The sequence below is a fragment of the Notolabrus celidotus genome, chromosome 5 (genome assembly GCF_009762535.1).
Source record: "Notolabrus celidotus isolate fNotCel1 chromosome 5, fNotCel1.pri, whole genome shotgun sequence".
In the NCBI taxonomy this organism is placed as follows: domain Eukaryota; kingdom Metazoa; phylum Chordata; class Actinopteri; order Labriformes; family Labridae; genus Notolabrus; species Notolabrus celidotus.
The window spans coordinates 31,731,552-31,757,597 of NC_048276.1; the positions used below are offsets into that span (position 1 = coordinate 31,731,552).

General features: G+C 40.4%; 1 protein-coding gene across 1 annotated transcript in view; it reads right to left on the reverse strand.

The window, feature by feature from the left end:
- Positions 1–26,046, reverse strand: part of si:dkeyp-23e4.3 (rho GTPase-activating protein 7) — a 117,582-nt gene that overhangs the window by 75,849 nt on the left and 15,687 nt on the right. The window lies entirely within an intron of this gene.

The window sequence follows — 26,046 nt, forward strand, 5'->3', positions numbered from 1 at the left end:
CCAAAATTGGTCACATCCATCCAGCTGCAGTTACAGCCTGAATTAGTCCTCTTTCAAAGCACTGAATATTTTATGAAGCAGTGTAATAGGTGCACCTAGCAAATTCAAAAAGAAATTAATTATGTTTTACAAAGGATTTCTTGAAGCCCACCTGCAGTACCCACACAGTCCACCAGGGGGAAATCACTAAAGATGTCTGATTACCACTCTTCAATCAGCTGTAAAAAGAAAAGCTTGAGAAGGAGGGCTAAATCTATCTAAGGTTCACTTAAACTTTCAAATGTTTAAAATATTTGACATCCTAATAAAATAATGACTTCTGCATTATTAAGGTCATCTTTTTAAGCCTCTAACTGATTTTTGTTTTGTATCTCTTTATTTCCCTCTTCTTTTTTCAGGCAGGGATACATTCCTGGATTACTGTTAAACATTTGCAACCAACATATGCCACTGTCTCTTTTGGAGTTTTTTTTACTAAATGCTGAACCCATAACCTTCATCCCTGAGTATATGTGTGCTATGATGGCATATTTCAGACCCCTCCTCACCTTCTGCATGCACACAAATCATTCAGCTCACTGTGGAACACAAAGTCATCCTCTCCTCCTTTGTCTTTTTCTGTCTTCCTCTTCTGATAAACACAAACAGTTGCAGGTAGAGAGTTGTCCGCTCACGTCGGAAATGACATTTTTCATTGTTAGTTTCATGAATGTGAAACAGCTCCAGATGCTTTGAACCCCTGCCAGGGATCAGTGACACTGCACAGAGGATATAAGTGAGCTCCTGAATATTCTAGGACAGAGACAACAGATAATTCTCCTTGCTTTAACCTCAGTCTGTCAGCTGAATGAAACAACAGAAGCAAGTATTAAAAAACGGCAACAAGCTTAAAGTGATATCACTACAGAACAAACAGGTCTTTCTTTGTACATTTGAACCTCTGCTGCCCACAACCCAGCCAGTGGTTACAGTAGTTTACTGTTTGTTTAGCTGCTGTTTTCATCTTGCATTATCCGTTTGTCAGGAGTTATGAAGTAGGTTCATGGGGAGTCAAATTGAGGGGGAATGTATTTGAAGTGCTGCTTGATTTTTTTAACAGAAATATATTTAATTAGCCGTGGCGTATCAATAATTGTACCTCACAGGTTAGGAGTATGATATGTTGCTGTATGATAATTTGTCCAGCCCTTATGGAATCTGACTAAGCGGCAACCTCCGGTCTCAAAATATGAAGCCCATGTGGAAGTGTTATAAACTGCAATTCATCAAGCATCCACTTGAGGCTGGCTGCAGAAATACCGGAAACCACATAGACACTATTTCAAAAAAGATGATCTTTGCAACATTAATAAACATGTTTATAGCCTGGTTAAAAAATACGGCTTGGGTCTACATAGCTACTTTCTCTATCGGCACACACTGTACGGGGGTGAATTTTTTTCTAGCGCGACAGTTCAGAAGATATTAAGATATGCGAGATGCAAGTTTTGCCCAAATAAGGACATGACTGACTTGACTGACAGGCAGGAACACATTGCTGTTGGCGAGGAGGCTCAAACCTTGCCCCTTTACGTCACACTCGCTCGACAGCAGTTATGTTGAGTACAGCATTTCCAATATGGCTGCCACCGACAACTGGCTTCAAAACAGTGCTCAGGAACAGATGGGTGACGTCACGGATACTACATCCATTATTTATACAGTCTATGACACATTTAACCCCTGCCTGTTGACTCTATGGCAAAAGCATGTCTACAAGCACACTTCATGTCTTACTTGACCCCTGGCCGTTTTCAGGGGTCGACTCGGACTTGAGCACTGATGACCTGGACTTGAACTCTGACTAGAGCATTGACTGAGTTTTTTAGTACAGAACCATCTAAAGTTATTTGTTTTCAAGCAAGGGCGTGGGTGTTAATCTGCATGCACACAGGATTGTTGAGTGTCTCCACATTAAAAGAGGAGCAGTGTGCATTTTCAACACAAAGCTCTGCAACGGGATTGTTAATAAAACTGCGGACAGTTTCGGTCAGATTCTCATGTCATCTCTTAAAGATATAAAAAACAGACTACAAAGAAATGTAACGTCTCATTTGTATAAACATGAATCACTCCGGGTGTTGAGTCTTTGTGTTCTTTGGACAAGCCTTTGTTTTTCTAACTGTTATTTTAACACTCAGTCAAGATAAGAGCTGTTTTCTCAAGCTGCTATCTTAAATCTCCATGTTGAGTTTTTAGTTCGGAGAAAGCAGCCCAATAACAAACCCCTGAAATAAAAAGGATCCATCTAAAGCTGGGAGGTATTCACTGTATGGTACTGAATAACTCTTGATTTTGTCTAAGAGACAAAAACTCCAGAGGCAGAATTCGACTCAACTTTTTCAGCGATGGATCCCCTGAAAATAGATTAAATGTATTATCTTAGAGGGCAGAACCCTCAGGTTAATTCAGGCAGAGACATCCAGAATGTGACAGAAGTTGTGTTGCTGCAGGACAAGACAAACTTAAAAGTAGATTTTAACTTTCAGAGGGTGTTCTTGGTTGCAAGGGATGGATCAAACAGAACATTCTACATACTTATCATTCTCTAAATATAAAGTGTTCACAGCACACCTGGATAAAAACACATTTTAGACTTTTAACTATTTTGAACTGCATGCTTTGTTGTGCTTTGTCAAAAAAAGTGACTTTTATGTACTTACTATCCAGTGATTCATATATCTTGAAGATGATTATCACTGAAAACTCATATCTTTTTTTGAAAATTATTATTTTTTATTAATTATTACATCTACAGTTGTGGAGGTCATTGATACCAGAAAATAAGGGCAATTTTTAAAATCCATTTAAGGTATGTCTGTACCTTATTGCATCATAATCCTCATACTTTCTGAAAAAGTTAGACAGGTTAGAAGCCACCAGTTTCTACCAAGCTCACAAAAACAAACCTGAGCAGTATGTCCACAGTTCTAAAATCCTCATACATATGTTTGACTTTACAAACCAACATTACTCTGAATCTGATCCTCAGACAGTGATCCCCCTTCCAGCACAAACTCAGACAGAGATTGTTTTTCAGCCTCCTGTCTCGCCTCGGCTCCACCTGCTCATCTCACCCGTCCCTGCAGCGATGGATGAGGTTTTAAGGTGCTGCATCACGCTATAATGAGAACCTCGACTGTGACCAGCTTTATGAACCTGGGCTCACTTTCATGATCCCGTCTGCCTCACTTAAGGAGAGACAGTGCTCAGTGTGATAATGTATGCATGTCATACATCAGGTCCATAGAAGTACAGACAGTCTTACCTGCAAGGTGATGGCAGCACGTGTTGGCCAGCATCCAAGTTTTAACATGAATATAAAGAAATGACTGAAACTGAAGCAAGTCTGTGAACACTAACTGTACAGTTAGAAATCATAGATCACTTACAAACACACACTTTGTGTGTATTTAAAAATGGGGTCATTGTTTAACTGTTCATTCTTTCATCTCTTTTTATAATGGTCTCCATGTTTGATGAAGTCCTACATTTTACTGCATACATTGATCGTGTTGTACTGTATGTCTGTAATGGTTGTAGTATCTTCATTTCAACACTCTTTAATTTCTGTTTTAATTTTGGAAGCCTAACCAGGGACATAGGCTAGAAAATTAACCATGGACAGACACCTGTATGCATGGCATCTACGTTGTGTACTTTATGAAGTAGTGTTTCATCCCCCTGTCAAATAAACAAGTAGATACATTGGACTTGAATATATCTTGCGTAACCTGATGTTATTTGATCAGTAAAACTATGTACCTATGAAATGGGAATCTGTTTAGTGTACATTTTTTCATATCAAGGGGATCTTTCGGGTGTAATAAGGGTTTCAAGGGTTGGCCTTTTCAGGAAGAAGTTTTTTTTTTTACATTTAACACTGGTGTTCAACTTACATAGAGACATCAGCTGAGCAGAGAGAGGGAGAGGGAGATGGAGGTGCAGAAGGAGATTGCACAAGAACATAAAGATATCCTGTAACCTGATGGTATTTAATGATTAACACAGCTTACCTACAGCCAACGTGATTTGTGATTATTTTTTTATACTTTAGTCCAGCAGAGACCTGAATTAAGAGCTGTGTTTACCAAATAACTGTCCTGGACTAGTTCTCTCAATGTCATTCGCCTGATCTGCATAATCGTCACAGGACTTCCCTCCAGTTTTCTGGGTAATAGCGGGGAATTATTTTCATTTTTTTATTTATCTAGTTATTTTCAACAGTGTTTTAATGTGTTTGTAATCACTTTTAAAGTGTCGTATGTGTTTTATAATTTTATAATAATAGTATTTGTCTTTTTGTGTGTGTTTGTGTGAAGAGGAGCTCCTGGGACTAAAAGTTCCTTTACGTTTGGTCAAAATGCGCCCGTGTTCACTGCTACTATTTAAATATTCTGAAGACATCAATTATGAGAGACTGTTCACAAAAAATATCTTGTATAAAATGAATCAGCTATCATCTCACATTGTATCATAGTACTGTATTGTACTGTCGTGTTTTGCATCACATTTTATTGGATTGTAGTGAATCATATTGTACTCTATGTCATTATAGATCAGTGTATCCTGTGTTATTATGCTGTATCTTATTGTTTCACATCATATCATATTCCTGCATGGAGTTTTCTATCATATCATGTTGCATTGTATCATATTGGAAACAGGCCTGCAGCCACACTACAACTCTCACATCCTGTATCAAGTTCAAACAAAGCTTTCATGCATCCGATTCTGTGTAGGAGATAAGCTCATGTGAAAGTAACTTTCACACAGCTGAATGTTTAAGCAGCAGCAGAGAGAGAGGCACTCACTTTGTGCTGCTTTTAGCTTTTAGCATGGCGTGACGAGCCATTTAGTGAGCAGCTTTAAAGCTCTGTTGTAACACTGAGAGTGCAGTTAGAACTGAGGTGACCCTGGAGGAGTCAGAGCCTCTGCTTCAGCTGCACAAAGTGTCACTTGGGGAAATTCAAGGCTTTTTACGAGAGGACAGGCCTTTTTGGGGTGCCTGTTTGTCCGCAGCAACAATGGGTATTATATATGAGATAATACACAGCAAGCTGCCCTGATGCACAAAAATACATGACAAGGTGAAGACTAAGAACAGAACAGTTTGAGTGTGTTTCTGTGTCTGGACTCTCGGTGTATTGTAAAACTTAAACCAGAGTCACTAACACTACATCACTAAAAGTTTGTAGACAACCAAACATCACACAACTCCAGAAACAGCCTCTACTTTTCTTGTTTGACTTTTTTAAAGATTGTGGAAGCTGGCTGCAGGGAAGTGCACCGATTCAGCCGCAAGGAAATTAAAGACTCTTTAATACTGTTAATGAGAAACCCAAACTTTTAAGTTTTAATCTATGGAGATGACAATAGCACAAAAAAACAGATTATGTCAGCAATCTGACAGTGTTAAAGGTGACATATCACGCTTTTTTCATCAATATATATTGGTCTAAGAGGTCTCCAAAACATGTCTTTAAAGTTTATGCTCAAAAAAACACTTTGAAATCAGATTTTGGTCTGCCTGAAAAGTCCTTTTCTTCAGCAGTCCTCAGAACACTGTTTTCCCTCTGACCACGCCCCCTCCGGAAGTGGATGTGCCTCGGCTCTCCAGCACGTTGATCTAATGTTTACATGTTGGCTGAATATACACGGCTGCTCAGAGATCACGTTACTTCAACCCTCTGAATCTGATCCTGACGGAGAGGCGCCTGTAGCAGGACCTTTCTGAAGGATTGGTCACAGATTTAGTGTTTCTTGTTGTTTTATTTATCAGTATGTAGACGTGTGTCTTGGTACACAGCTACGAATATGTAGCTATGTGGCTATGCTAACTAGCGCTAGCACTTATCCATGATAAATAAAAATCATCCACTAGATCTTCAAATCTGCAGACGTGGGGAGTAAAACCGACCTCTACCAGAAAGGCACCAGGACCTTTTATGAAGGATTGGTCACAGATTTAGTGTTTCTTGTTGTTTTATTTGTCAGTATGTCGACGTGTGTCTTGGTACACAGCCACAGCTACAGCTACAGCTACAGCTATGAACATGTAGCTATGTGGCTATGCTAATTAGCACTAGCACTTATCCATGACAAATAAAAATCATCCACTAGATCTTCAAATCTGCAGACGTGGGGAGTAAAACCGACCTTTGTGTTTATTAAGACAGCCTACAACTAGCATGCCTCCCTCCTAAGCTCCTTGTTAGCACACATTTGTGCAGGTAATGAAAAGCGGAGGGGGGATTCAGTATTATTTTATACAGTCTATGGGCTGAACAAGCTCCGAGCTCTGACTCCGTGACAGATCGGATATTGTTGTTACGTAACAAAAACACGGAAGTCTGAAACGTCTCGTTTCACACACATTTACAGAAAGGTGTAGAAATCAAAACAGGGGCAGAATGGATTTTTTTCATTCTCGGGGGGTTTGTAGACATGCCAGGGACACATATTTCAGGTAAAAAAAACATTAAAAATTCAATTTTGCATGATATGTCACCTTTAAGTCAAGAAAGAGTAACAGACTTTTACTCGGTCTGGCACAAGAGCAAACCAAGACTAACATGGTCAAAACTCACACTCAGTTTCACTCAGTTTGACCCACTACACCATGGATGACAACATCTATAATTTTACACTCTAATCCCTGTTTATGACCAGAAATTTCAAGCTTTTCAGAGAAGAAGAATTACGAGGAGCTACATGAGAAAATGAATATTAAGAGCTCCTGAAGTTTTTATCTTGTGCGTATGCAGCAGTGTTTATTGCCAGTAATTTGCTGTTTTGAAAGTGTTCATACAGCTTGTAATATAATTCCATTAATATTACACTAGGTGTGGTATTGCATTATATTTGTATATTATTGGTATTGTATGTGAAACATAAGCGCCCTCTTCTGGTTAACCCTGAGGGGGGCAAAATACGTTAAAATAAGTCTAATTTTCTCCCAGTGAAAGAGCTATTTATTTACAAGGTATCTTTAATAGAACAACCTCATTCAATATCAAACAAATTTGTTATGGCTTGCTATATCATGTCTCCATCATTTTTCTTTATAGTAACTCACAGGCCTAACCCACATTTAGCTGCTTTCTGTGTTCAAGCATTTTCTTTAGCTTGTTACTACCAAAAAGATGGCTGTGCATAAGCTGTGCATTTTTTAAAGCAGATACTGGAAAAATATCTCTGAATACAAGCTGTCAAAACTGAGGAACAAACAAAAGATGGCCTTTATACTATGACCAATTTTCCTTGTATATTGTGATAAAGTCAGGCTTTAATGTTGTCTTTATAGTTAAAGTTCAAAGCACAATAACGAAAGGGCTGTGATTAATTGTGCAGCCCTAACGCCCTGCCACACCCAACGGATTAAGACATAGAAGAAGAAATCTTCAAGACCATAAAGTGAAGTTAAATGAAGGAAAACTGAACTTTAAAATACTTTAGCAGTGGGAAGATAATGACAAAGCAAACATATATGAGCTGAAAACATTAACGCATATTTGATCCTGAGAGGGCTCTGGAGTCACTTTACTCCCCCTCACTGTCTCTGCCTGCAGGCTGCAGCTCAGCTTTAAAAATAACCAACACGCCACATATCGTGCCATATGTTTGCTTTCTGACTCCGAGTGCAAACACACACACTGTGTTTACTGTCAACAGGAGAACAGATGAACTACAACCAGAGGGAGGTCTGCTGGGTGGTTTGAAAGGAGAGCAGATGATGAAAGATGCTGATGATGGAGTTCATTATTCTTAAAAGTGAAAATTACATCAGCACACTGAAAAGAATCAGACTTTTTGATCCTGGATGAAAGTGAAACACATTCAGTGTCCAATGCTCCTCCACACAGACAGCTGGTCACCTGTGAGGCCGAATTTAGTCTAAAAATAGCCAAGCATTAAAATACACGAAGGTCTGAGTCTGTGTGGGTGTTTAGCTTCAGGCTCATGAAAGTTGATGCAGGAAGTTCAAGGGTTCTGTCAACAGACTCAAGAAAAACTGAAGAATTACAAGAGAATCCACAACTACTGATTTGATTGATCTAAACAATGTGATGCAAAATGAAAAATGTATCAACTGTCTTTACTTTTTCTAATCCAGATGTTTAAGAGACAGAGAGCACAGCAGATATTCTTCCTCTGGGCTTTGGTCACTCTGACTCATTTACAGAAAAATATATAAATATAGGTTTATTTCATTTTAATTCTTATTTCACTTTGTTTTAGTTTGTCGACTCTAGAAGTGCTGCTGTTTAATTTTGACAACTCATTCTGTTTCTCTGTAAAGTGTAAAGGTACAAATCCACTCTCCTGAGTTGTGAACCCATATTCTTAATTCCTCATAATAATAAGGCATCTACATTTTTGAAACTGGGTGCCAATGGGCTAACGAAAATTAGACTCTAAAAACAAGACATGATGATAACACCATGATGCAGATGATGATGTGATATAAAAGTCTGGTCACGAAGGCTGATGTTCCACTAAAGTTCTGCTGATTATCAGTGAAATGAAAGAACTACCCGGATGACGAGAGTCTCTAACAGTGAAAAAATAAAGTTGTTGATCACATTTTTACATGCATTGTCTTGTACTCTTTCCTCATCAGTAGAGATGGGTCTGGTATTAAAAAAACTCAAACTTCTCAGTCATAAAGGTTAAGAGCAATCAAAACCTGATCTGAAAAAGCAACTGGACTTTTGGACTTCTAAGAAATGCTTCATCAGTTCTGAACAGACTGGTGGGCAGAGCGAGAAAATATAAGCTTCTAAGAGTTGTCAGTATGCTAGTGGTTGTCTCACGGGGTCGTTAGCACAGTCGTTGATGTATTTCTTGAGAGCCATCAAGATCTTTGGTTATCTGTGGGCTGATGGGGTCACATGATCCAAGGTGTGAGAGTGGCCAATGACCAGACACAAATCAAGGGGCAACCCCAGGCGTGGAATAATGAAGCAAATCCAGGAATGCAAAAAAAAAAACTACAGTTCCTCGAGTTTACACTTGAGGCTGCCTCCAAAAGCAAAGGAATTCCTATTAACACCCAATTAAAATGCTGCTTGCCAGGAGGCTAAAGGCCCGCCTATACTCCACCTCTTTGCTGGTGTCTCGATTGATTGAAAGTAAGGTTGAGTCAGCATTTCAGACATGGTGACGCCATCTTTGGGCTTTATAAGGCCTCTTTAGTAACCAGTGTCTGACGTCAAAGACACGGTCCTTGTTTATCTTTATTTTATTTAAACTCAAAAATCATTGAGAGCAAGCCCTCATTTTCAGTGCATGACAAGCAAATAAAACCAGTGCATTCATTTTAAAGTGCATTGAAGTGAGTTTCATGCAGATGGTACAAAAACCCAAAAGGCAGATCTACCCAGCTCAGAATTAACTGAGAGAGTGAGCCAATCAGTTGATCTGGTGTGTTTTGCTCCAGAGAACCAAACTTGCATTGAAGATAATTATGATGGTAACATCTCAATAAGTGCTTTATTAAATAAACAGGTAAAAATGCAAATCCCGTCTGTCAGTCAGAGAAGACCATCCCACCTAAGTATGCAATGATGAGTGCTGTAACTATCACCAGTAATAAAACACAATGCAGCGTGAAAAATTGCATCAAGTGGCTTTAATGTAGAGGCTGAAGCATGCCTGTACAAAATGTCACCATAATCTAGCACTGATAAAATAGTTGCCTCTACCAGGGTTTTCCTGCAGTGGAAGAAAACAGGACTTGTACCTGTAAAAAAAATCCAATCTTTTGTCGAAGTCTACAGGACAACTTTAAGATATGACTTTTAAAAGTTACTTTCTCATCAATCCAGATGCCGAGATATTTATAAATCTTCACCCTTTCTATTTTGGTGCCTGCATTAGAATTGATGATGAATGTACTCAGATCAATATGTTTGGCCCTGGAAAAGCACATGAATTTTGTTTTCTCTGTATTTAAGACCAACCTATGTGGGTGAGTGCAACTTCTAATTCAGAGAAGCAGCGTTGGACAGAATGCACAGCAGACTGTGCATTAGCAGCAGTACAGTACAAAATTGTGTCATCTGCATAAATATGAATTTGACAATCTGAGACAGCAGACACAATATCATTGATATAAACAGTAAAAAGAACAGGTCCTAGGACAGAACCTTGTGGAACACCATTTACAATTTCAACCAAGTCTGAATTTACAGTTCCTTGGGCCACACACTGCTGTCTGCCCAAGAGATAGCTCTTGAACCAGTTGTTTGCATTTTTATCAAAACAAGCATTTTCTAGCTTTTTTTAAGAGCAATATATGATTAACTGTGTCAAAAGCTTTGGAAAGATCAATAAAGACAGCTGCGCAGTGTTTCCTATTATCCAAGGCTGCGATAATGTCATTTAAAACAAGACTGGCAGCAGTAATGGTGCTAGGCCTTTGTCTAAAACCAGACTAGTGAGAGCTTATAATAGAATGATTAAGGAGACTTGCTTTAAGTTGATCATTCACCAGAGATTCTAATATTTTTGCAAGACATGACAGTTTAGAGATAGGCCTGTAGTTGTTCACATTACCTGTCTCATCACCTTTATGTAATTAAGTGATATAGGCAGTCTTCCAAAGCAAGGGAACTGTACCACATGAAATTGAAAGGTAATTATGTAGTTCTCTATAATAGGGGCTGCAAGCTTCAAGAAGTAAGGCTCAAGTTTATCCTCCCTAGTTGAATACTTTGAGTCTAATGCTACTAAGGCATTGAAGATGTCACCAGGAAAAATGGGCTGAAGTATAAATCTTGGTCTTTGCATCGTCTGAGAAGAATTATCGATAAAAGGCAGAGGGGGACCTGTGTAAGTTTCTTCAAATAGTTTACCAGCAGCATGAAAATGTTCATTAAAAGCTGTACAGATATGTTTCTGGTTTGTTATTAATGTTCCATCAGATGAAGTGAGGGAGGGTAACAAGGGGGAGGACTTTCGATTAATAGAATGTATTACCTTCCAGAATTGTGATGGATTTGAGTGAGGGTTGGGGATTAAAAGCAAATCAAAATTTGTTTTAGCCTTCCTTATAGTTGAGGTGCACTTTTTTCTAAGGCGCCTGAAAGTTAGCCAGTGACTGGGTTCACCAGAGCACCTAGCGATGAACCAGGCCCTATTTCTTTCTCTCAGCAGAGCTGAAATTTCAGCAGAGAACCTAAAACGTCTATGGAACAAATGTGCCTCAGGCAACCTCCATATGTGACCAGAGTGATCAGACGCACTGGCTGCTGCCCACCTGTGATCCAACCAACCAGGAATTAGGACTCCTGGTCTCTGCAGGTACTTCTTAGGGATCCCTGAATACTGTAAGCAGGTACATTTTGAAAGATGTCCCTCCTTACCTTAATCTAATAATTTCTGAAAGCTGTTTTGAGTTAGGCTGGATTCAGAGTACTCTTTCGAATACGAGTACTGCAGGACAGGTGGACTTTGTTTGGAGGTTTCCATTACTCACTGACGATGATGATGAGGATGATGATGATGACAGTCAGGGATTTGGCTCTAACAGATGGTGAGGTACATTAAAGCTAATCTGTATGAAATGTAATCATCTATTATAGAGGACGAGGAGACAGACAATAATGATAGTGATCACGAGGAGAATCAACACACCCATTCACACAGAGCTGGATTTTTTAAATGGGCTGTTATAATGAATTGTAGGTTTTCATGCCAGAAATCAGTTCATCAAAAGAGTGGTCACATGTTTATGATGTTGGACATCTAAATTGGAACAAAACTATACTAAGTAATTTTCATCCTGAGGGAGATGATGAGTTACTGTAAACCATCCAGGACGAGTTTTTATCTGTGACCCCACATGAAGGAACAAAAAGCTGAAATCATAAATAATGTGATGCTCACATCTGTGTTTTGTTTATATCAAAACATCAAACACACACAGAAGTATGAGTGACACTACAGATGTGTGAGAGTACACACACGCACTCACTCTTTGGGAGCGCTTGTTGAGCGTTTCCTGTCCAGGTGGTGATGGAGCAGCTGGGTGGAGTTTGTTTGATTCTTTTAAAAGCTGCCAGCTCTGACTCAGAGGCAGAAACAAATGCCAACGACAAGAACACAAAAAAACAGAATCTGAAAAACTACAAGACCACAGAGGTTTTACTCCAAAAAGCCATCCGATTAATCCAAATGAGGCACATTTACTCAGCCTGCAGTGAGTGAATAATCCATGAAGTCATTCATTTAGATAAACCTACCATGGAGAAATAAAGATCATATATCGCCTTAAAAGGAAAGGATGTAAAAACAGACTGTTTATCTGCTCTAATGAGGCTGAAGTCGAAACGTAAAGCTCAATTAACGAGACTGACGTGAAGTTTTTATTTCTCTGAAGGGAAACATAAATCCTTCCAGCATTTCTGACCCCAAAACATGGAGTGAAACTCAGCATGGAGGCAGCCATCGTGGTAATTAGCTGAAAATGAATGTGGTAATGACACATTGGATTTGTTGGATGGACTTTTTAGCAGCTGCTCTAACGGTGTCATCAGCCTGGAGGGGGATTATTCATTAAAACAACAACATTAAAACTGCTAAAGGACTTTAGATTCCTCAGAAAACTTCAGCCTCACTTTGGATTTGTGGCTTTTAAAAGAGTTGCTCTTTCCGGATCCGTCAAAGGAGACCAGACAATTTAATTAATTACTCTAAATTTGTCTTTGGGGACTTCTCTCAATAAACAACATATGACACCCTCCATTATCAGACACTAAATCTGTGCAGTGACGGCTTTAGTAGTTTCCTTCTGTTGCTTGGATGTTTGTTAGTTCTGTCTTTGGATCAATACGTGAGGACATGCAGTTTTCAATGCCTTTCATCAACACACTTCAGGACATCTGTCACCCTTTAGTCATAACTGATCACCTGGATTTTTAACTTATTACTCGGCTGTGTGATTAGTCAAAACCCTTTAACAACAGTGATTAATTCTCAACAGAAAAAGCGTCACGAGAATCAACCTGCATAGAGAAGCCCAGCACATTTCACCCCTGCCTGTTGACACTGTGGCAAAACATTAGTTTCAACCCTTGCTGCTCTTGAGAGTCGGGACATAAGTAAGTGATGATGTACAGTGAACAGGTTGCTATGCAAATTAGAATCAAGATATGGTGAACAAGACCTGGGCAGATGCATTACTAACTTTAATTTGTCATCATCAAACACTTCGTCCACAACAGCCAGCATGCACTCTCTCACTATTTTGGAGTCTATGAATGACCACTTTGTGTTTTCCAGGATCCAGGGCACTTAGTGGTAAACTAATTTGCTCTCTGTTGGTCACCTGGGCTGTATGTCTACATTCATAAGCTTCAGATAAACTCTGTACTTTGGCTTCCCTCTCCTGTGATCAGTCGGGGAAGCTAGTCCAGAAAAGTCAGTTGTTTTTCAAAGTGATGCCTGTGAACGTAATATTCTCTAACTACTGCAAATAATACACATTAGATTTGCATTTGTAGTTGACAGTAAACAAATATACTTTGCAGTCCAGGCAGTAAAGTTGTGTTTTTTGCTGTCTTTTTTTGCTTTTGTCTGAACAACAACATTGTTGAAAGCTAGGCTACGAAGCAGGGTCTGACTCTGAATGTTTGGAAAATGACTACTTCTGTAAACCTCTGTTCAGATTTGTTACTGCACATGTGCCACTCACGACATATAGAAATGAAGTAAGATGGCTCACTCGCAAGCTACTTTCGTGCACCTTTTTGTGCTGCTGTTTACATATTTTAGATTCATGTACTGTATGTGAGTCGGGTTGGAGCCACTCAGAGGTTGCCTGCAGGGGTCACCAAGACAAACCCAGTTGTACATAAACCTTCTTCTTATCTGGCACAAAATATTGAATTAAAGATTTCTTCATAGATTAAAAAAATTATTAATCTATAAAGCTTAATAAATAGTCCCTCTAATTTGATGGTCTGTAACGCTTCCAATTTAAGTTAAGTCAAGTTAAAACATCAGCCTGTGTATTTGTTGTTATGTAGATTTGTAGACCAATCAGAATCAAGTATTTATCACAGCTGAGTAATTAGTAAGAAAGCTGGGCAGTAATGACATGAGGAGGCTGACATGAATCTGTTGCAGGGAAGGATTATCGACCGCCAAATCAGGGCAACTTATTTTTTTCAAGCTGGATAAAAAGTAGTTTTTGAATCAAAAAATAATCTCTAGCATTAAAATAATTATATAAATAATATATATATATATCACTATTTTATGAATAAATTAACATTAAGACAGCAGAGACTTGCTCAGGCCCTTCTTTTACCCCTAAAAAAGGAATAGATAATGGATTGATGGATAATATTGAAAGAATAAATAAGAACCCATGTTTCCTACCCTCTTGTTGCATACTTTAATGTTTGTGTTGTACAAAAACAGCCCTCCACAGGATTATGGATGCACTATGAAGGCAAAAAACAATCAGGAGAGGGGAATGTTACTCTTTGCTGCATCTGTTCATGCTTTTGTCACTGTGAGAAACTTTTCTCTGCGCACGCACACGCACACGCACATGCACACGCACACACACACACACACATACACACGTATTCTACTAACCTGTTTATGGATGACGGATTAGAAACTGCATCACTGGATATTAAACATCGATATTAACAAGCTTTGTAATAACACTGCATGCCTCCACACCTGCTGAGAAACACTGGGGTCAACATTAATACTTGTGAGAGAGCAAATTTCTTCTCTCTCCAAACTCCACACTTGAAGTAAATTTTGGGGGAAAGTTAAGTAATGAAGCAGCGCAGCGATTTCTCAGCTTCACTCCTCTCCTCAGATCCCCGGAGTCCCACATTCAGCGGCTAACTGCAAATGGAAAACGTGCTAACTGCAAATTGAATGTCGCCTAAAGGAGGCGTCTGCTGTGAGAGACGGGGAGAAGAGCAGGTCGACTTCTTCCCCAAAAACAAAAAAAGTGCAGGGAATGCTTTTTTGTCTGACATGATTTGAGGGAAATCTTCAAAGTAGGGTGTGTGTATGTGTGTATGAGCGTGTATTCAAATGTGTTACCTGCCGATTTTCAATGAGACAAAAGTCACAGATTCTCATTTTTCTTTTCCTCATGGCTCAGAGGATTCATGAAGAGGTGATTCTGTGAGTGTGTGTGTTTGGCTGCTGTGTGTGTGTGTGTGTGTGTGTGTGTGTGTGTGTGTGTGTGTGTGTGTGTGTGTTTCCATCCCCCTGCCTGGCACATTTGGACTCTCCTGGCTGGATTTTCTCTCCTCACATCTCAATCCCTGCAGGCCTCTTGTTGCTAACCACAACTGCACACGCTCCACAACAAACCCATAAAACAATATCAGATCATTACCAAACATGCAATCACTCTAACACTCTAACACACACACACACACACACACACACACACACACACACACACACACACACACACACACACACACACACACACACACACACACACACACACACACACACACACACACACACACACACACACACACACACACACACACACACACACACACACACACGCATTGAGGTCTCAGCCAAATGTCTTCGTTTGTTTTTAATAAAGCTGTCATGGAGTTAGCTGTGGTTGTTGTCACACACTCCATTGACTGAGAGAAGAATTGGAGATGAAGAGATGCTCCCCAGGCACCTCTAAAGCCCACATGGTATCCACTCTGAAACCAGGATCAGTCTGAGAGGGAATCAGTCAGGAAGAGTTTCTACAACCAGAAACCTTTTGTTATATTTTTAGAGCAAATCTTCCTCTAATTAAAAAAGAAATGCTGATCCGGTGAGATGATTTCTATCACCTTCTGCAATGTGCAGATTCTGTGCAGCTGTGTAGCTCAATCTAGTTCCATCTGTTTTCATCACCCTGCTAGTGACCTGGAGTCTCATTTATAAACGCTGCTTATGCACAAAAAGGGGCCTGAAACTGGTGTACGCCAGTTTTCACGCCAAGTTTGTGATTTATAAAAACACAAATGTGAAAATGTGACTACCGGTAAGCAAACTCTGACCCAGGCATACGTACATTTTAGAGGCAGGGGGTAATTGGCGACGCAGCTGGTGAGAGGGAGAACTGAAGTCAGACCATATTTTAATGCCTTTTACACATTTCATTCATGGAATAACAACATTAACAGAACCAAAGTAACATCAGAAGATGTAAATCAGCCGCGGTACGGCGCACACGGAGCGCAGAGACACGGTGACAGCTGCCCCACACACTGATCCCGTCTTCCTCACCTGCATGTGTTTTCTGTGTTAATGAGAAAAGTGTGGAGGAAAGCCATGACCGGTTCTCTCTGTTATTATCTTACATATCATCATAATCAAAGTGCAGGCCAAGCTGCCAGTGATGAAACCAGCATATTAAAAAGTATATTCAAGGATCAAACTTCTGTCACATCATATCAGAGAGGAGATCTCTGAAGGACGTGAGCTCTCTTTGTATTTCTTTTGTGGCCCTCCTGCTGTAAGAAACAAACAATAAATGCTCTTTGACCTCCACTTCATATGAGGACCATGGTTTGTGTGCAGTGTTAATTTTGGCGGCTATTTTAGATTTAGTCGTAGTCTTAGTCTTTGGACGGAAAAGGCTGTTAGTTTTAGTCAGATTTTAGTATTTTCAGCCCTTAATAGTTTTAGTCTAGTTTTAGTCGGCGAAAACTCAAAACATTTTAGTCTTCGATTTTTGCTGAAACATCTTAACTCTTTAAGATGGGGGGGCAAGGCAGCACCCACTGCTCATTTAGAACGATTCATGCTTTCATTTCAGTCTCCAAAAGTCTCCAATAACACCAGAGAAAGTCGCTAGATTTGTCGCTAGTCGCTTTTTTGAAAAAGAGTCGCTAGAGGAGTCTGAAAACTCTCTAAAAATAGCAACAAAGTCGCTAAGTTGGCAACACTGCACTGGACAGTCAGTCAGTTCACGGCACTCTGAAATGCATCTGCATCTTTGATGACTAGGAGTTGATCAAAACTTACTAAATGTGTCTGATGTATCACTAAACTGGATTAAATCAGTAGCTCAGTCCATAGGGACTTAGCTTGGGAACCGAAAGGTCGCCGGTTCAAGTCTCAGTATGGTCGAAGTTTGGCAAGTGGACTGGTGGCTGGAGATGTGCTAGTTCACTTGCCTGGGCACTGCTGAGGTACCCTTGAGCAAGGCACCTAACCCCCAACTGCTCTGGGTGCGCTGGTTGATGGCAGTATCTTCACTCTGACATCTCTCCCTAAGCATGTTCACTGCATGTGTGCATTTGTATGTATATACCAAAAAAAAAACGTATGTGTAGCATGCCCAAAACTAGCATGAGTGAAAAAATTGAATTTCCCCCCTGGGGATCAATAAAGTACCTTTCCCTTCCCACATGGTTTATTTACTTCATAGCACACCACTGCTTTCTTGAAGTTCATGATTCTGACCCAGGGAGCGAGAGAAACATAAAAGAGTGGACTCCTCGCCTCCATATATATCCGGCATGTTTTGCACAGCAAAGCAGCAGCTTGCTTTTTTGAGCACCATCGCCTGAGAAAAATAACATAGCACCATTAAGAAGCCGCTCTCTGCACTTTATACTTGCATTAGTCACACCAAATATGTGTAGGATGCAGCTCGCTTGTAGATAACAAAAAACGTATTAAAGCACGTCTTGTCCACCATATCTTAGGGGAGTTCCAGTGTCCTCTGGGTCAGAGGAGAAAGCTCACAAGATAAAGTGAAACTGCAAAGAATGAAAAGAAAACTGTGAATAAAATATTAAATGAGATTTCAAGTATGAAATTGGATAGCTGTACTTAATCAATTCAATGAAAAGGTAGACAAAAATGTGCTCTAATTTAACAAATGATTACTTGTAGCTAAATAGTGGAATGTTCTACATGCAAAGTTAGCAGCACAATTACTTTCAAAGGTTTCTCTGATTTATCTGGGGATGAGTTATCTTTTTGTTCTCAACCAGTTGCATGAAGGACAGAGGGTGAGTGGCAAAAGGAAGGATGAAGAGAAGGGGGGAAATTGTAATGAGGGTAAAGTAGAGGAAAGAGAAGGCCGAGCAGTTACAGGGACTGAAAGTCAAGTAGGCAGCGAAAACCAGCATCTGTGGACATCTATCTGAAGCGACCCCTCTCTTCTATTTGCTCAAACCTCTTCCTCCTCTCCTCTCCTGCTAAGAGGAGCAGCACCAACGCTGCATCCTCTCTTTATCAGCAGTGTCCACATTCACTCTGCACGAAGACGAATCGTAGGGGAGCGGCGGTGAGCCAGCGACGCAGCAGGAGACGAGTAATCCTTGGCCTGCAGAATCACAGGATCCAAAACGAGCAACTGGATCGGAATCAGTGTGGGAGCCTCCCTGCCTGGTTTAAAGACACTGCCTTAAAATAAAATACCCACCCTTTGTTATTTCTGGCTGTGGCACTGCTGTAATCCTCTTTATCTCTCCAGAGGGACACACAAACACCTGGGTTTGTTCCGTTGGTCAGAAGAGGAAGAAAGTATCTGGTATAGCTACACTCAGAGACGACACATTCTGAGAACTGTTCAGTGAGCTTAATGCATGATGTGTGAAGGATTCATGTCTGCAAAGAGATCTTTGAAGAGGTTCTCAAATCTTCGGTAACCTATCAATTACTCAATCAATTCTCTATTCATTCAGATTCTCCATGGGGTCTAGAGCCTTCAGCCTCTCTGCTCCCTCCCACCAGACACCCATAACACCAAATCTGTTTCCATTTCTCAAAACACATATTGTTAACTGGCATATTTGGCCTTGTAATGTGACTGTGAGTTTTTTGAAAGGTGCCTATAAATAAAACAAATTATTATCATTTTGATTATATAACACCAAACTGTAACAAAAGTTTGTAATGACCCTTCACATATGCTCAGGATTCTGTGTGTTCATGTCAACATGCAAAATATGTAGACAAGCTGACCAGCTGGCTCGGTTACCTAACAGACTATCAGCTAAAGTCTCAAATGTTTAAAGTTATATAAATGTATGTAAAGTCCATCAATCAATCAAGATAGATTTAACTCATTGAGCACCAAATCATAACCAGAGTTTTCTCAGGACACTTATTAAAAGGAAATGGGGCCGTATTCATCCAGCTTCCTCATACAAAGATGTTAAAATTCTGCAGAAAATTCTTGAATCGTAGTGTTTTCTAAGAATTTCCCTTCAAAGCTAAGTCTAGAGATTAAAGTTAATCACAAAGTGTTTTAGCCTTTAAGACAGCTGAAGGTGATAAGCTGTAAAGAGAAGTGATGAGGACTTCTAAAGCCTGAAATCCACAGGAAGTGTGTGCACCTAGTTCTGTCAGTGCCACAGTTTTGCTCTGTCCGATGCTGTGCACCCTGCAGCTCAGAATAGCCTGGAGCAGCTGGATATACAGAGAACAACATACAAACAACAGGTCACAGTGCCTTTCTGTGGTTAATTTGGATAATATTGCATGACTTTTGTGCGTCTTTGAGGTGACCAGAGACCAGGTCATCCCAAAAAAACAGAGCCCCCCCCCCTTTTAACATCTGAACCATAAATGATGATACAGGAAGAGCTGTCTTCCTGTACAGATCCCCTTCTCCTAGTGTTGAACTTTTTCCAGATGTGTGCAATTAAATGCTTTCTTCATCAGAAAAGAAGACGGTGAAGGAGAGATATTTGTTTTTATGATGCATACTTCACAGAACGCTTCGCAAAGACAACTCGCCCAACTAGCTGCTGATGGCACAAACCCAATCGCTGCATACCATAACTCCTGAGACGTAGATTAGACATAACTTTTACCTCAAGAGTAACATAGATCATCTTATTTTGAACCTAAGAGCTTCTGACCAAGCTGCTGTATTTAAAGAGTAGGGTCTGAATATGTGCTGAAATACTTCCTCGGTTTAATTACAGTCACTTTGTGCAGAACGCTCCAAGCCACAGTGAAGGTCTTTAACTCAGACTGTGAGCTGTGGTTTGTCCATGTGGAGGAATCAGTCCTGCACAGCTGGGCTCAGACAGGTGGACAGTTTCCTCCAGGTAAACCAGGACCTTCTGACCTAACACAGCAACTCTGACAAATGGACCGTCTGCATAAAAGTACACTCATTAGTGCAGAGCCAGAGTTATAAAACAGCAGGTTTGGGATTAAAAAAGGTAATTTAATAGAGATAATGATCATCTGTCTTCTTTAGCATTAAGAAATAAATGTACAGTTAAGAGACAGTCTAATCAGGACTCCATGGGAACACTCCAGAGCTGTTGGAGAGATTTATAGTGAAATCTGTGTAATGCTTTTTTAATGCTATGCTTTAGCAAACAAAGTTTCTACACTTCACATGACTGCAGAGCATTTTAATACCACTTTTCAAAAAAGGATTTTGACCTTTCAGCCAGCCTCTTACTTGCATTATTTAGAGTACATGGTGAAAAGAAAAGGCGGTTCTCAGACTCGGAGTTTGGACCCATCAGGGGGCTGTAGAGGGATGGCAGGGCTGCTCTGCTGCAGGTAATCTGTCACACTGAAGGTCTGTTTCAATGGTTTTTGTTGACAATTTTATGACACTGCAGTTGTGAGCTGGGACCATCATCAGAAAAAAATAACCGGTGCATTCAAGGAGAGGTTGTTGAAAAGAAGGGTTCATGAGGTTTTGTGAGGAGACAGAAAACAAGAACAAGAACTTATTAAAATTCCTTGAAAACACATACATGCACCACGCTTATGCCTTGGTGATCATTCATCACTGATGAAAGCACATGCTTAAGTCACACTCGTTCCCACATACACAGTCCTGCTTTTCCAACCACTTACTGTAGAGGGAAACAGAAGTACAGCAAACATCTGCTTAGGTTTAAGGCAGCTGGAATAGAGATATCTCTCCAGTTCACCAAAGACGCAGTGATCAACGGACATATGGACAGAGATCAGGTTTCCTATGTGTGCCAGATGTATAACTCCAATCCCAGAGAATTGGAGGCTGTTTAACATTTTTATAGAACAAATGTGATGGTTTGCAAATCAAGTAAAACCTAAATTGAATGAAAACAGACCAAAGACAGCATATGGAATGTTGAAACTGAATAATTTGATATTTCATGAAAAATATATGCTCATTTAAATTTGATGTAAGCAACATGTTTTAAATCACTTCCTCTGTGACGAGGTCAGGGAGATCAGTTTCTGGAGTTCTGAAAGTGAAATGTCCCATTCTAGCCGAATTTAAGCTGCTTAACAGTTCAGGGTTTCCTTAGACGCATTTTTTGTCTCATGATGCTCAAAATGTTTTCAGTGGTTGACAAGTCAGGACAGTAGACAGGTCAGTTTAGCACCCAGACTCTTCTACTAGAGCCATGCTGTTGTACTGCCAGCAGAATGTAGTTTGGCATTGTGTTGCTGAAACATGTAAGGTCTTCCTGAAAAAGGCATCATCTGGATGGCAGCATATGTTGCTCCTAAACCTGTATATATTGTTCAGCATTGATGGAGCCTTCATAGATGTGTAAGCTACCCATTACATGGACTCTTATGATCCCCATTCCATCAGGGATGCTGGCTTTGAACTGTGAGCTGATAACAAGCTGGGTGTTTCCTCTCCTTCTTAAAGCTGAGAATGCAGCGTCCATGATTTCCAAAAAGAATGTCAGATTTGGATTAATCAGACCACAGGACAGTTTTCCACTTCCCCTCAGTCAATCTTAAATGGGCTCAGGTCCAGAGAAGTATCTGGTGTGCCTGGGTCAAGTTTATTTATGGTGTCCTCTTTGCATGGTTCAGTTTTAACCTGCATTTGTGGATACAGTCTGTGACGGACTTCACAGACAATGGTTTTTGGAAGTGATTTTGAGAGCATGCAGTGAGTCCTGAGTCTTATTGGTCTTGTCCCTTTTCTACAGAGATTTTTACAAACTTGTTCTGTGTTTAGTTGTCACTGTATCAACTTCTTTGAAACGTATAACCTTTTATATGCAACCAATTCCAGAAGTCACAAGAGCAGCTCTTTAAACCACATCTGAGAAACGACTGCAGACAGAGCCAGTCACACTCTGGCTGAGAAACGACGCTGGACAAAGCTTTTGTTTTGGAGATGCCACATTTAGGAGAAGCTGTCGTCCAGACACAAACCTGACCACAGACGTTCATCTTCACCCGACAGGCCAACTCCTTTTAGGGCCAAAATACCTCTGGCTCCCTGACATGCGAGTCTGATCTGGACTACAGAAGTCCCTTAACAACAGAGCCGCCTTTCAGAGAGCCAATCCTGTCGCAGTCATTCAAACACATGCACACACACATGCACGCACACACACACGCGCGCGCACACACAAACACACACACCGTCAGACGTAGGGTGAATATAAATGCTCACTTACTGCATCTGTGAACCATTTAACATCTGCTCGTCTGTTCGCGGTTTCAGGGTGAAACCATAAAAGTAGAAAGCTTTCTGTCCTGTGATGATGTGAATGACTGACAGACGCAGGTATGAGACTCAGAATCACCTGAACAGCCATCAAACACAGAGCTGATCCTCCTCCGGGGCAATGCAGCTTTAATGTAACATCCAAATTTGTTTGTGCGTGTGAGGTGTCTGCACAAATACATACAAGAAAAACCTACAGAAGAGGGCTGAAACACTAATTATCAAAAGCTTTCACTCAGAAATACACATTTTGGAACAACAGCAGTTTATAGAAATCTATTTTCTGTTCCACAAACTGGAAAAACTCTCTGAAAAACACTTTGAAAGGTTGAGTTTTAAAACAGCGGTCCCTCACATTAGGCCTCTAGTGCTCAAGGAAACATCTCCAACCTCTACGTTAAAAGTGCAGAGTGACATGCGACCAAAAGAAAGCTGCTGGTAAGGAAATCTAGCTTTAATGAGAACAGCGGGGTTAGGGGGGAGTAATTGCTAAAACTGCAACTTGCATGAACCCAATAGTCATGCTCATTAGTTTATTGGGTGTTCCTGTCTTCCTTTTAATCATGCCATTGCCTGTTTAAAACATGAATGCAGCCTCAGTGATGTCACTTGTTGGCTTCTTTAGATGTTTTGATTTGACATCAGTTGGTTTGTCCTGAACGGGACACCCCCTTGCCCCATGAAATTACTTATCTGTTATCACCAGAAGACACTTTACTGACCACAGATCAGATCTGACTTTAACAGCGGCCAATCAAGCATTGAAAACTGTCATCAAATCACAGCCCGCCCCCCCAAGTGCATCAGATGCACCCCACAGCATCCAACGCGCCCAATCCTGCTTAAGTAAGTTTTGTCTGGTTATGAGTAAACCTATGGAAAAACTGCCGATTAAGAAAAGTGTTTGCAGCCCAATCCCCCGTTAGAGTCTGATGATGTTTCCATGAAGAACTCTTCATTCTTAAATGCAACTACAGCTTTACACCGATGTGATGGCAGCACTGCATCAAAATCAGTCCAGTGGAGCAGGAAAGGTAAATGAAAACTGCCCAAGATGAAAACACGTTTTTAAAAAGGTGAAGGCGTCCGTAACAACAGGTGTGTTCAAAAATTAAAAAGTAACACACTGATCTCTGAATGTATTTATCAACCCGTGGGGAATCAATCAAACAAGCCAGCTGCTAACATCTGATCAGACTTCAGTTTGTTTCTTCCATTGCTCAACCTCATGGTCATACACCAGACTCCATGATCCAATGTGCCGTTTTCATTTCATGTCAGTACCTATGTCCATTATTCAAATTCCCTTTGAATGTCTGTCCATCTGTCACATTCTCTCTCCCTCTCTCTCCTGCACCATGCAGTGTAAAGCAGTATGTTTAATTATTATATAATAGCCAAAATGTTAAGCCCCCTCATGTCTCGGTTGCAGCATTGTTTTATCAAAAAGCTCTGACATGCACAAGTATTGTAGAGGAATAAAAACAAAGTAAAAATGTGTTATTGCCTTGAATATTCACTGAGGCAAAGACACACAGAGGTGAGACTCATAATAGCTTAACAGCCTACAATCCCCTTTACAAAAGACAGTTTCATGACTAATTGATGCATAAAAATACACCAGAATACCAAAATCCCTCATGGTTAACCCCCTATGAACAATTTTTTTGTCTCTAAATATCCTACATTATTGATGTTTATGATTATCCATTATTGACACTGTGTGTCTATGAACACAGATCAGTTAAAGTGCGATCAAATATCATGGCGGCTGTGTTTGAGGAGCATCATGACAGGCTAACACTGTGTAAACATGAAAATCCTGCAGAGGCACAGTGAGATGAGTATCATTGAGCAGAACAACCACAGAGTTAAACACTTCTGCTCCGCTGCACAGAAACAGCACATGAATACATGGATGAAGAGCAGACCCACTGTTGAATACCTAACAGTTTAAGACCGGAGGAGGAAATAATAACAAAAAGCTGTCAGTCTCCTCACACACAGGATCAGTTCCAGATGCACATAATGATCAGATGAATCCCAGAATAACCGAAACTCTTTTAATCTGAACCGAAGCACCATAAATGTTCTTCGTTTAAAAGATGACGCTCGTGCTTATGTTTAAACACACTGTTTTTAAAGGAAGTAACATTCATCCCTCAAATAGTTCTGTGAGAACTGTGACTACCATAATGACCTATGTTTTCATCAAGAACAAGTTTTGTCAAAGGTGATGCTTTTGGAACAAATGATCTTTAAAGTGATTTCATGATTTTAGGAAGTTATGTGTCTGGCACAGTGTCAGTAACAGCTTTCATGCAGTGTTTCTTTCAGTCCCCTTTTACTGCGCGATTGGCTTTAATGTTTCTCTTTTCAAAATAAATGATTTGTTTAAGATGTTTAAATGACTTTGCCAGGCACACACAGTGAGACAGAAGAGCTGAGATTTCTGGGTTCTAGCAGATTGTCATATTGCTCCACCGAACTTAAAGTCAAAGGAAATAATTTATTGGAATGACCCTTTGTAAATTTATTAAGGCCTTTATTCAGTCATCAGTTTGCAACGGGCTGAATAGAATCAAATCTGATCTAATCAATCTGTTTTTTAATGACTCATCCCGGAAGCAGAACGTAAACATCGTGAATCGAATCAGATTGTTCTGTTCAGGTAAATTTCACACCTCTTGTAGTGGGATATTACCCTGGACTTCCACCAGATCCGTGTCCGGTCTGCCTCTGATGCGCTGTGGTCCGGCTCCGTGCTCTCTTGTCCGTCAACACCCACTGGTTGCGTTTTCAGAACGCAGCACGGAGCAGGACCTACGGTTACTGAATCAAGGATTATCCTCCTCCTCTCCTCATCCATGTTGTCTTTATCAGCCTCTGAAAACCTCTGACCTGTTTAGTCCAGGCCTGGCTCAATAAATAATAAAAGGGCGCCGACCTGCCTGATCAGAGACGCAGACGGATCCAGTGGAAGTTAACACATTGACTAGAATAGAAACCTATCAGACCCAGTGTCGTGACGGATCGGAGATGGACTGGACACGGATCTGGTGGAATTTGGCCATAAGAAATAAGAAAGGATGCAGAAGGCAGAGTCAAGTAGAATAGCTCATCACCGCTAGGTCTTGCTGGGACCTCCTCGAAAACAAAATTATATATCTTAAGGGGTTTATCCCGATCAATAAATTCTATCCCTCCCTCTCTTGCTGGACTTCCACCAGATCTGTGTCCAATCCATCTCCAGGATTGTTGCTTTTGCAGATAAGGTTCCTGCTCTGCCAACTGAGCTAAAGCGGCCCCCCACAGGCTTAACTTTTAAAACCAAGAGGCTGTGCCCATGTCTTGTTGACAGTTAATTGATTCTGATTTGATCCTTAAGTTCAGAATGGCGCCACACTCAACTCTGAAAGTTAAGATTTTCAAAGTCATGATTGAATAACGAGGAAATGTCTGGATACATTCTGCTTCCTGTTTTCAAACAGCTTGTGTAAGAGCAAATTTAAAAAGGGTAGCTTGTTTTTCAAGGTGTTTTGTGTGTGAAT